Source organism: Schistocerca piceifrons, chromosome 1 (assembly GCF_021461385.2).
Source record: "Schistocerca piceifrons isolate TAMUIC-IGC-003096 chromosome 1, iqSchPice1.1, whole genome shotgun sequence".
Lineage (NCBI taxonomy): Eukaryota > Metazoa > Arthropoda > Insecta > Orthoptera > Acrididae > Schistocerca > Schistocerca piceifrons.
The window spans coordinates 248,400,224-248,410,756 of record NC_060138.1 but is presented as its reverse complement, the minus strand read 5'-3'; the positions used below and the strand labels follow the sequence as shown (position 1 = coordinate 248,410,756).

The window sequence follows — 10,533 nt, the reverse complement described above, 5'->3', positions numbered from 1 at the left end:
TTTTCTACACCTGTCGACGTGTTGCCTGTATGCAGGACTATTGGATGATGGGGGCGAATCTACTTTAATATCAGTCCAATAATCAGACTGAGAAAGTTACATGACGGTTAAATTGATAAAAGACTGATGCGTTGTATTCAAATTGGCGACGCAGACATGAGACTTTTTTTCATAGGAGACATCCCGCTGCTGCCACCACAGAATTGCCAACTACAGTGTCAGGGAGTTCTTTCCCCGGTCTCCAGCCAAAAGCTATTGAAACGGAAAGTTCTGCCCTCTGGGAAGGTTGGCTGCAGGAACTATTTTCTCCAGCACGCACTCCATTGTGTTTGCTTCAGATGGGGTCCCTTTTATTGCAGATTCGTGACCGTGTCGTTAAAATGTCAGTATGAAAGTTGCCACCACCTTTAGTTAATATGAACTGGCTATAACTAATGTGTAGTGTGGAAAGTCACATTAATAGAATTCTACTCACGCTGCGACAGTATGCAGCCAACGGCCTTACCACAGTGATAACACCGGCTCCCGTCAGATCGCCGAAGATAAGTGCTGTAGGGCATGGCTAGCACCTGGATGGGTTACGGCCCGGGCATGCCGAGTGCTGTTGGCAAGCAGTGTGCACTCAGTCCTTATGAAGCCAACTGAGGAGCTACTTGACTGAGGAGCAGCGGCACTGATGACGAAAACTGACAACGGCTGGGAGAGTGGTGTGTTGACCACAGTCCCCTCCGGAGACTGGGTGTTTGTGTTGTCCTCATCATTTCATCATCATCATCATCATCTGTGGCAGTGGCTAGAATGGACTGTGTAATAAATTGGACTGTGAAAAGAACTGAGACTATGTAAGTCTGCAGGCTTTCGTGGCCGTTGTCACTGAAGTTAAAATCTTCTGGGTTATTAGGCCGCATCATCTTTCTTCTAAAATGATCGACGTTTCGACTCCTCTATTGGGATCTTCCTCAGGATCTTCTGACGTCCACTACTGCTAGAACACTAGCAGTTATTAGGCCACGTCATGTTTCTTCTAAAATGGTCAACGTTTCGACCCCTCTCATGGGATCTCCCTCAGGATCTTCTGATGTCCGCTACTGCTAGAACACTAGCAGTAGTGGACGCCAGAAGATCCTGAGGAGGCTCCCAGCAGAGGGGTCGAAACGTCGATCATTTTAGAAGAAACATGACGCGGCCTAATAACCCAGAAGATTTTAACTTCGACTGAGACTATGTATGGGCGCTGATAACTGCGCAGTTGAGCGCCCCACAAACCAAACATCACCACCAACACACATCCCTCTGTATCCACACCCGGTGCCGCTTGAGGACTGAGAATGACACAGCGGCCAGTCGGTACCGCGAGCCATCAAGGCCTGTTCGGACAGTGTTTGTTTGTAAGGTTAGGCACATGCTTACCTCGACCTCCGTAACCGGAAGCAATCAAAGTTAGCTTTACGAGCTGTCTTCACACCACTCACCGGTGCCGACGGAGTACGAATTGCCGCACTTACCGCCCTCTGTATTCGTGTCTCGAGTATGTCATAGTCAACAACAACATCCTCAACTATTTAAAAAGGGAAATGGATAGGTTAAAGTTAGATATAGTGGGAATTAGTGAAGTTCGGTGGAAGGAGGAACTAGACTTTTGGTCAGGCGAGTACAGGGTTATAAATGAAAGTCAAATAGGGGTAATGCAGGAGTAGGTTTAATAATGAATAAAAAAATAGGAATGCGGGTAAGCTACTACAAACAGCATTGTGAACGTATTGTTGTGGCCAAGATAGACACGAAGCCCACACCTACTAGAGTAGTACAAGTTTATATGCCAACAAGCTCTGCAGATGACGAAGAAATTGTAGAAATGTATGATGGAATAAAAGAAATTATTCAGGTAGTGAAGGGAGATGAAAATTGAATAGTAATGGGTGACTGGAATTCGGTAGTAGGAAAAGGGAGAGAAGGAAACGTAGTAGGTGAATATGGATTGGGGGTAAGAAATGAAAGAGGAAGCCGCCTGGTAGAATATTGCACAGAGCACAACTTAATCATAGCTAACACTTGGTTCAAGAATCATAAAAGAACGTTGTATACATGGAAGAAGCCTGGAGATACTGACAGGTTTCAGATAGATTATATAATCGTAAGACAGAGATTTAGGAACCAGGTTTTAAATTGTAAGACATTTCCAGGGGCAGATGTGGACTCTGACCACAATCTATTGGTTATGAACTGTAGATTAAAACTGAAGAAACTGCAAAAAGGCGGGAATTTAAGGAGATGGGTCCTGGATAAACTGACTAAACCAGAGGTTGTACAGAGGTTCAGGGAGAGCTTAAGAGAACAAATGGCAGGAATGAGGGAAAGAAATACAGTAGAAGAAGAATGGGTAGCTCTGAGGGATGAAGTAGTGAAGGCAGCAGAGGATCAAGTAGGTAAACAGACGAGGGCTAGTATAAATCCTTGGGTAACAGAAGAAATATTGAATTTAATTGACGAAAGGAGAAAATATAAAAATGCAGTAAATGAGGCAGGCGAAAAGGAATACAAACGTCTCAAAAATGAGATCGACAGGAAGTGCAAAATGGCTAAGCAGGGATGGCTAGAGGATAAATGTCAGGATGTAGAGGCTTATCTCACTAGGGGTAAGATAGATACTGCCTACAGGGAAATTAAAGAGACCTTTGGAGAAAAGAGAACCACTTGTATGAATATCAAGAGCTCAGATGGAAACCCAGTTCTAAGCAAAGAAGGGAAAGCAGAAAGGTGGAAGGAGTATATAGAGGGTCTATACAAGGGGGATGTACTTGAGGACAATATTATGGAAATGGAAGAGGATGTAGATGAAGATGAAATGGGAGAGACGATACTGCGTGAAGAGTTTGACAGAGCACTGAAAGACCTGAGTCGAAACCAGGCCCCGGGAGTAGACAACATTCCATTGGAACTACTGACGGCCTTGGGAGATCCAGTCCTGACAAAACTCTACCATCTGGTGAGCAAGATGTATGAAACAGGCGAAATACCCTCAGACTTCAAGAAGAATATAATAATTCCAATCCCAAAGAAAGCAGGTGTTGACAGATGTGAAAATTACCGAACTATCAGTTTAATAAGTCACGGCTGCAAAATACTAATGCGAATTCTTTACAGACGAATGGAAAAACTAGTGTAGGCCGACCTTGGGGACGATCAGTTTGGATTCCGTAGAAATATTGGAACACGTGAGGCAATACTGACCCTAAGGCTTATCTTAGAAGCTAGATTAAGAAAAGGCAAACCTACGTTTCTAGCATTTGTAGACTTAGAGAAAGCTTTGGACAATGTTGACTGGAATACTCGCTTTCAAATTTTGAAGGTGGCAGGGATAAAATATAGGGAGCGAAAGGCTATTTACAATTCGTACAGAAACCATATGGCTGTTATAAGAGTTGAGGGCATGAAAGGGAAGCAGTGGTTGGGAAGGGAGTGAGACTGGGTTGTAGCCTCTCCCCGATGTTATTCAATCTGTATATTGAGCATGCAGTGAAGGAAACAAAAGAAAAGTTTGGAGTAGGTATTAAAATTCATGGAGAAGAAATAAAAACGTTGAGGTTCGCCGATGACATTGTAATTCTGTCAGAGACAGCGAAGGACTTGGAAGAGCAGTTGAACGGAATGGATAGTGTCTTGAAAGGAGGATATAAGATGAAAATCAACAAAAGCAAAACGAGGATAATGGAATGTAGTCGAATTAAGTCCGGTGATGTTGAGGGTATTAGATTAGGAAATGGGACACTTAAAGTAGTAAAGGAGTTTTGCTATTTGGAGAGCAAAATAACTGATGATGGTTGAAGTAGAGAGGATATAAAATGTAGACTGGCTATGGCAAGGAAAGCGTTTCTGAAGAAGAGAAATTTGTTAACATCGAGTATAGATTTAAGTGTCAGGAAGTTGTTTCTGAAAGTATTTGTATGGAGTGTAGCCATGTATGGAAGTGAAACATGGACGATAAATAGTTTAGATAAGAAGAGAATAGAAGCTTTAGAAATGTGGTGCTGCAGAAGAATGTTGAAGATTAGATGGGTAGATCACATAACTAATGAGGAGGTGTTGAATAGGATTAGGGAGAAGAGAAGTTTGTGGCACAACTTGACTAAAAGAAGGTATCGGTTGGTAGGACATGTTCTGAGGCATCAAGGGATCACCAATTTAGTATTGGAGGGCAGCGTGGAGGGTAAAAATTGTAGAGGGAGACCAAGAGATGAATACACCAAGCAGATTCAGAAGGATGTAGGTTGCAGTAGGTACTGGGAGATGAAGAAGCCTGCACAGGATAGAGTAGCATGGAGAGCTGCATCAAACCAGTCTCAGGACTGAAGACCACAACAACATCAGTTTCATCCACAATACAGCCTGATTTCAGCAGCTATTGATATTTCCGTAAGTAAAGGGATTGAGAATTGTAGTACTGTAAATGGAGTACATTAAAGATGTTTTATTTACACCAAATATTATGATTTTGACGAAGGCTAGTAAATTCCAGTTACTCTTTACGAAACAACTTACTGTGTAAGTATGAAAACTATAATACATCGATTATATCTCAGGGCAGTTTCTCCCAGGTTTTATTAGCTTTATTCTGAGACAAACCATTTGCCGGCGGACACTGACACGAGTGCTTAACTGTGTCATTTACCAGCGATTGCATGGTGGAGTGTTGACTTTGCAAGACTTGTGGTTGTGGCCGGAATCAGCTGAAGGCAGGTGGCTGCTGCATACAAAGGCTCGATCTGGCTCTGACAAATAGGACCAGTGAGGCCTCCTAGCAAATGTTACACTAACAGCAGACTCACATGTAGCCTCGCATTCGAGTCACTCCCTGGTGAAGTTCAACGTTTCCTACGGGCATGACCTACATCTGAACGGTCAACTAAAGTTCCTCCTCTCACCTCTCGAATTATTTGGTGCCAACTTCTGACAATATTGTTCGACGCCATCTTTCCCCATGCTAAGAGACACATTCACTAGCCAAGAAATCCCTGCCTGGAAAGGATTTCATCTTGATCTGGAGTTGCGTTTAGTTTCTATGATATCTTTGAGCTACAGGTTTAGCATTGTTACATATTTAGATGTCTTCAACGCATTTCTGCATTCTGCAAGTGTCTTTTGTCCATATTTGTTATTACTTATTTTTTGTTCGGGAGGTAGTGTTGCTCACGTCCGTAGGTTTAACCTTAAAATACCCTACACGTGCCTCCTGGGTGGTGCTAATTGGGCAACAGTGATTACATGCAGCCAGACTATCCATAGGTTCTCCTGGCAATGACATATCAACTAAATAGCAGAAACAGTTCTTTTCAGAACTCATTAACAAGAAACATTGGACCAAGTATCAGACTCCATCTGAATATCGAAAGCATTAGCAGGGCAAAGTGTGACTACCTGTCAAAATTTTTGCTGGACAACAATATCGATGTCGTCGCCATTCAAGAAACTTGTGCTTCCAGCGAATAAATGTTCCGAAGCCGAGGTCGAATTCCTGGATATTCTGCCCTTGGTGTAACTTACCACGAGGGGTATGGAATTTCTACGTATGTCCGTAACAACATAAACGAAGCTTCACTGATTTCTGTAAGTGTGGAGGCAGATATACATACTGTTGTCATACAATTGCACGGCATTACTATTACTAATGTTTACAAACCACCCAAAACAACATGGCCCGATTTTGTCCTACACACAGCAGAACATCCCGCAATTTACCTAGGGGACTTCAATAGTCAACATGAACTTTGGAAGTACTCTCAAAATGATGAAAATGGGAGCATGCTTGCAGAATGGATCGAAGAGAATAATCTTCATCTAGTGTTTGATGCCAAAGATCAAGGCACTTTCAGGTCAGCTGCTTGAGACAAGGATTCAAATCCCGACTTACGCTTTGTTAGCTGCAACGAAACTGGTTTTCTCATCAACACCACAAGGAAAGTGATAGATGCCTTTCTTCACAGCCAACACAGACCTGTAATAGTACAAATTGGCTGCACTGTTCCTGTCATACGATCAACTCCGCATGCTCGATGGAATTTCTAGAAAGCCGACTGGATGACGTTTTCAACGGAACTGGATAAGACCATTCGATGGATACCTCCATCACATAATAACTATCAACGCTTCATTGGTGCAGTAACAGCAACAGCTAAAAAGTGTATGCCAAGAGGATACCGAAAAGAATATGTTCCAGGATGGAATGATGAAAGTGAAACACTGTACCAACACTTCCAGCAAAGTGGTGACCCAGAGATAGCTACGGAACTATTGTCCAGCTTGGACATGTCTCGGAGGCAGAAATGGGCAGAAACAGTCGAAAATATGGACTTTACCCACTCGAGCAGGAAAGCAAGGAGTCTCCTGAGAAAACTGGGAGGAAGTGCACCAGCATGCAGAAAAAATTCCGAAGTAACACCAGACCAAATTGCTTCCCATATCATTACTACCTCAAGAGTACCTCCTGACAAGAAACATACAAGACATATCAGACGACAGCTTCGTGACCTGAAAAAGAAGGCATCTCCCTCATCTGAGTATACCCATCCCTTCACAGTTTCAGACATTGACTCTGGACTGAAGGACCTCAAACCTCTTAAGGCACCTGGATTCGATGGTATCCATCCAGAATTCCTGATCCATATGGGAGGAAAAGCTATGAAATGGCTGGCAGAATTCTTCACTGACGTCCTGCTGACTGGTCAACTTCCATCAGAGTTTAAAAAGGCGAAGATAATATCTGTTCTGAAACCTGGCAAACCCAGCAACAAGGTAGAAAACTATCGCCCCATTTCCCTACTCAGCTGCTGCTACAAGCTTTTTGAAAGGCTAATATATAACAGAATAAGTAGCGCTATCTTAGAGAACGTTCCAGTTGATCAGGCAGGCTTCAGACCAGGGCGTAGCTGCTGCGACCAAGTATTGTCTCTCACATCTTTCATAGAGTCAGGATACCAAATGAAGCAGAAAACATCTGTAGCATTTGTTGATCTAACTGCTGCCTTCGACACTATGTGGAGGGAAGGCCTGATCTACAAATTTCTCCGCATCATACCCCGCAGAACAATGGCTCGACTGATTAACAGTATGCTAAGTGATCGGAAGTTCCAGGTAATCAGTGGAAGCAACATAAGTAAGGAGAGGAAGCTGAACAACGGATTGCCTCAAGGATCAGTTCTCTCACCCTTACTGTTCAACCTATATCTATCTGATCTACCTGACACTTCGTCCAGAAAATACTGCTATGCCGATGACCTGGCTCTAGCCGTAAAACACCAGGAATTGAAGACAACAGAAGAGATTCTAGCCAATGACCTGTCTGCATTAGATAATTACTTCAAAATCTGGAGACTCCAACCCAGCGTGAGTAAAACAGAAGTGTGTTGCTTCCATCTAAATAACTGGTTGGCGAACGTAAAACTGGAAGTAAGTTTCAGAGGCAGAATTCTTCGTCATAATTGGGACCCAAAATATCTTGGTGTCATCCTGGATCGTACACTATACTTCAAACAACACCTTCTTAACTTAGCTCAAAAGCTGAGGACTCGAAACAACATCCTCCATAAGCTACGCGGAACTACCTGGGGATCTTCAGCAACCACCCTGCGATCTTCAGCTCTGGGTTTGGTGTACTCAAGTGCTGAGTATTGTGCACCTGTTTGGATGAACAGTCATCATACAAGGCTTGTTGATACCCAGCTAAATACGACAATGCGCATAATATCTGGCGCATTCAGATCTACTCCAGTTTATTGGCTTCCTCTGTTAACCGGTATAATGCCTCCTGATCTACGCAGATGTACTGCCCTTATGAGAGAATTCCACACGATCTCCAGGAATTCTAACCTACCCATGCATAGCGACCTGCCACTTTTAAATCGCAAGAGACTGAAATCACGCCGTCCAACTCTGTGCGATGCTGCTGACACGGTTGCTAAGAATTTCAAATCTCTTGAAGAATGGAAAGGTCGGTGGGAAGGAGTGACAGATGTGCACCTGCATAACTTCTTCTAAGGTGCTAAACTTCCAAGTGGATTCGACTTACCACGCAAGACCTGGACTACTCTCAACAGAATCCGTACCAGCCATGGGCGATGCAGGGATGTTCTCTTTAAGTGGAAGAAGCTGCCTGATCCAGCTTGTGACTGCGGGGCTCCATACCAGACTGTTCACCACATTGTCAGTGAATGCAGGATTCGAGCCTATCACGGCGCCAAAGAGGACTTCCTGCTAGCAACTCCAGATGCAGTGCGCTGGATTGAAGGACTGGATTTTCAGTTATAAAGACAAACTTAAGTTTCTTGTGTGTCAATATGTACATATGTATAAGTAATTTAATTTCATGATATGTCTGTATTAGCCATACGCTAAATAATAATAATAATTTCTTTCTCGTCGTTAGTCTTCTAATCGGTTTGATGAGGTCTCCCATCTTGTTTCGACCTCTTCACATCAGAGTAGCTGTCACTCCTATAGCCTAAAATTATTTGTTGCCTTTCTCTGAACTTTGTACTCACTATGGCTCCCTTTCGTATCATATCAATTATTCTCTGATGTCTGAATTCACACCATCATCATATCCCTTCGCCTAATTAGTGTCTTTGCTTTGGAGAACCTCCTCATTTTTTATCTTCTCGATATTCTTAATATTCAGCATATTTCTGTGGCACCACATCTCAAACGTTTAAATTCTCTTTTTTACGGGTTTTCAAATGGTTAAAATGGCTCTAAGCACTATGGGACTTAACATCTGAGGTCATTAGTCCCCTAGATTTAGAACTACTTGAACCTAACTAACCTAAGGACATCACACACATCCATGCCCGAGGCAGTACTCGAACCTGCGACCGTAGCAGCAGCGCGGTTCCGCACTGAAGCGCCTAGAACCGCTCGGCTACAGCAGCCGGCCCGGGGTTTCCACTGTCCATGAATCACTCCCACGCAATTCTGTGCTTCGAATGTATATTCTCAGAAATTTCTTCCTGAAGTTATAGCCTATGATAATAGCAGCTCTTTTAGCTTGGGGTGCTATCTTTACCAGGTTTTTAATTTTTTTAGTTATTCTGCCTTGTAGAATACGTGGGCAATCAGCTGCATTTATTGAAAATATATGTCTAACATGTTTTAACCAGCTGTCTTTCTTTTATCTATCTTTGTGAACAATATGTTATAAAAGTTCAGAGCTATGTTATCCTAGCTTCAGATATCCATATGAATGTCCAGTCAATCGACTGTAGAATACAGTGAGTAAATCAAATATCTTATACATCAAATATATATTGTGGAAGCTCACAGCAGGTATATTGACGTCGAGATACATACGCCTGTTGGCAAATTGACAATTGTATGGAGCATGTAGGTGAAGACACAACGAAACCCTGTATTGAAGTTAAGAATCGTACGCCTGTCTGAGATGAACATTACATTGTAGTCACTTCCCCAGCGGTTGTGTGTTTTCCAGAAAAGCTAGCAGGGTTGATACTTCCTTCACAAGAGCAAGAGAGATTGGCGAGAAGGTGTGCGCCGCTTGTCTCTCCCGCATTTTGTTTTTCTGCACGGAAGGCGTAACATATTAAATAAAGGTGAGATCAATCACAAACAACTTTCAATTTAGTTAACAAAAAGTTTGAGTGATGTTACCGTTACTAGGCAATACGACGCAGCTGACGGTGCTCGAGGATAAACTCGCTGTCGCATCTCGCAAAGATATAAAGTGATACAGGCGAGAAATTTTTATCTTTTACAACACAATGACGATTGTCTGCGTGGCAAAGGTACGTAGTTAGATCAGTTAATTCAAGCTAGGCTGGTCTAACAGGTTCTCTCTCTCTCTCTCTCTCTTATTTTTTATTCAGCTCACACACCTTTACGGGACCAATTCTCTACAAATTACTTAAAAACTATTTCTACTGTGCTTTCTTTCTCTAATATTGCTCTTCCAGAGAACGGAGTTGTTTTTTTCCTTCCTTGGAATATTTTGTTACTTTCGTGAGCCGTGTTCCTGTTATTGGAAATGGAAAGATCAAATGGCTGTGAGCACTATGGGACTTATTATGTGAGGTCATTTGTCCCCTAGAGTTAGAACTACGTAAACCTAACTAAGTTAAGAACATCACAAACATCCATGCCCGATGCAGGATTCGAACCTGCGACCATAGCAGCAGCTCGGTTCCGGACTGAAGCACCTAGAACCGCTCGGCCACAGCGGCCGGCTTGGAAATGGAAATGAGCGTTTGGCGTCATTGGCCAGGGGGTCCCTTACGGGGCAGGTCTGGCCGCCTTGGTGCAGGTCTTATTGCATTCGACGCCACATTGGGCGACCTGCGCGCCGGATGGGGATGAAATGATGATGGAGACAAAATCCCCGACTCAGCTGGGAATCGAACCCGGGCCTCTAGGACGGCAATCCATCACGTTGACCATTCAGCTATCGGGGCGGACTTCTGCTATTAATTGAGAGTGATACTCCCAAGTATCCGAAAGTATTATATCTTTTTTTTTTGTCACTTCAATTCG

General features: G+C 43.1%; 1 pseudogene; it reads left to right on the top strand.

Annotated features, from left to right (window-relative positions):
- Window positions 1–491: 491 nt before the first annotated feature.
- LOC124725183 lies at window positions 492–610 on the top strand (annotated as a pseudogene).
- The last annotated feature ends 9,923 nt before the right edge of the window (window positions 611–10,533 follow it).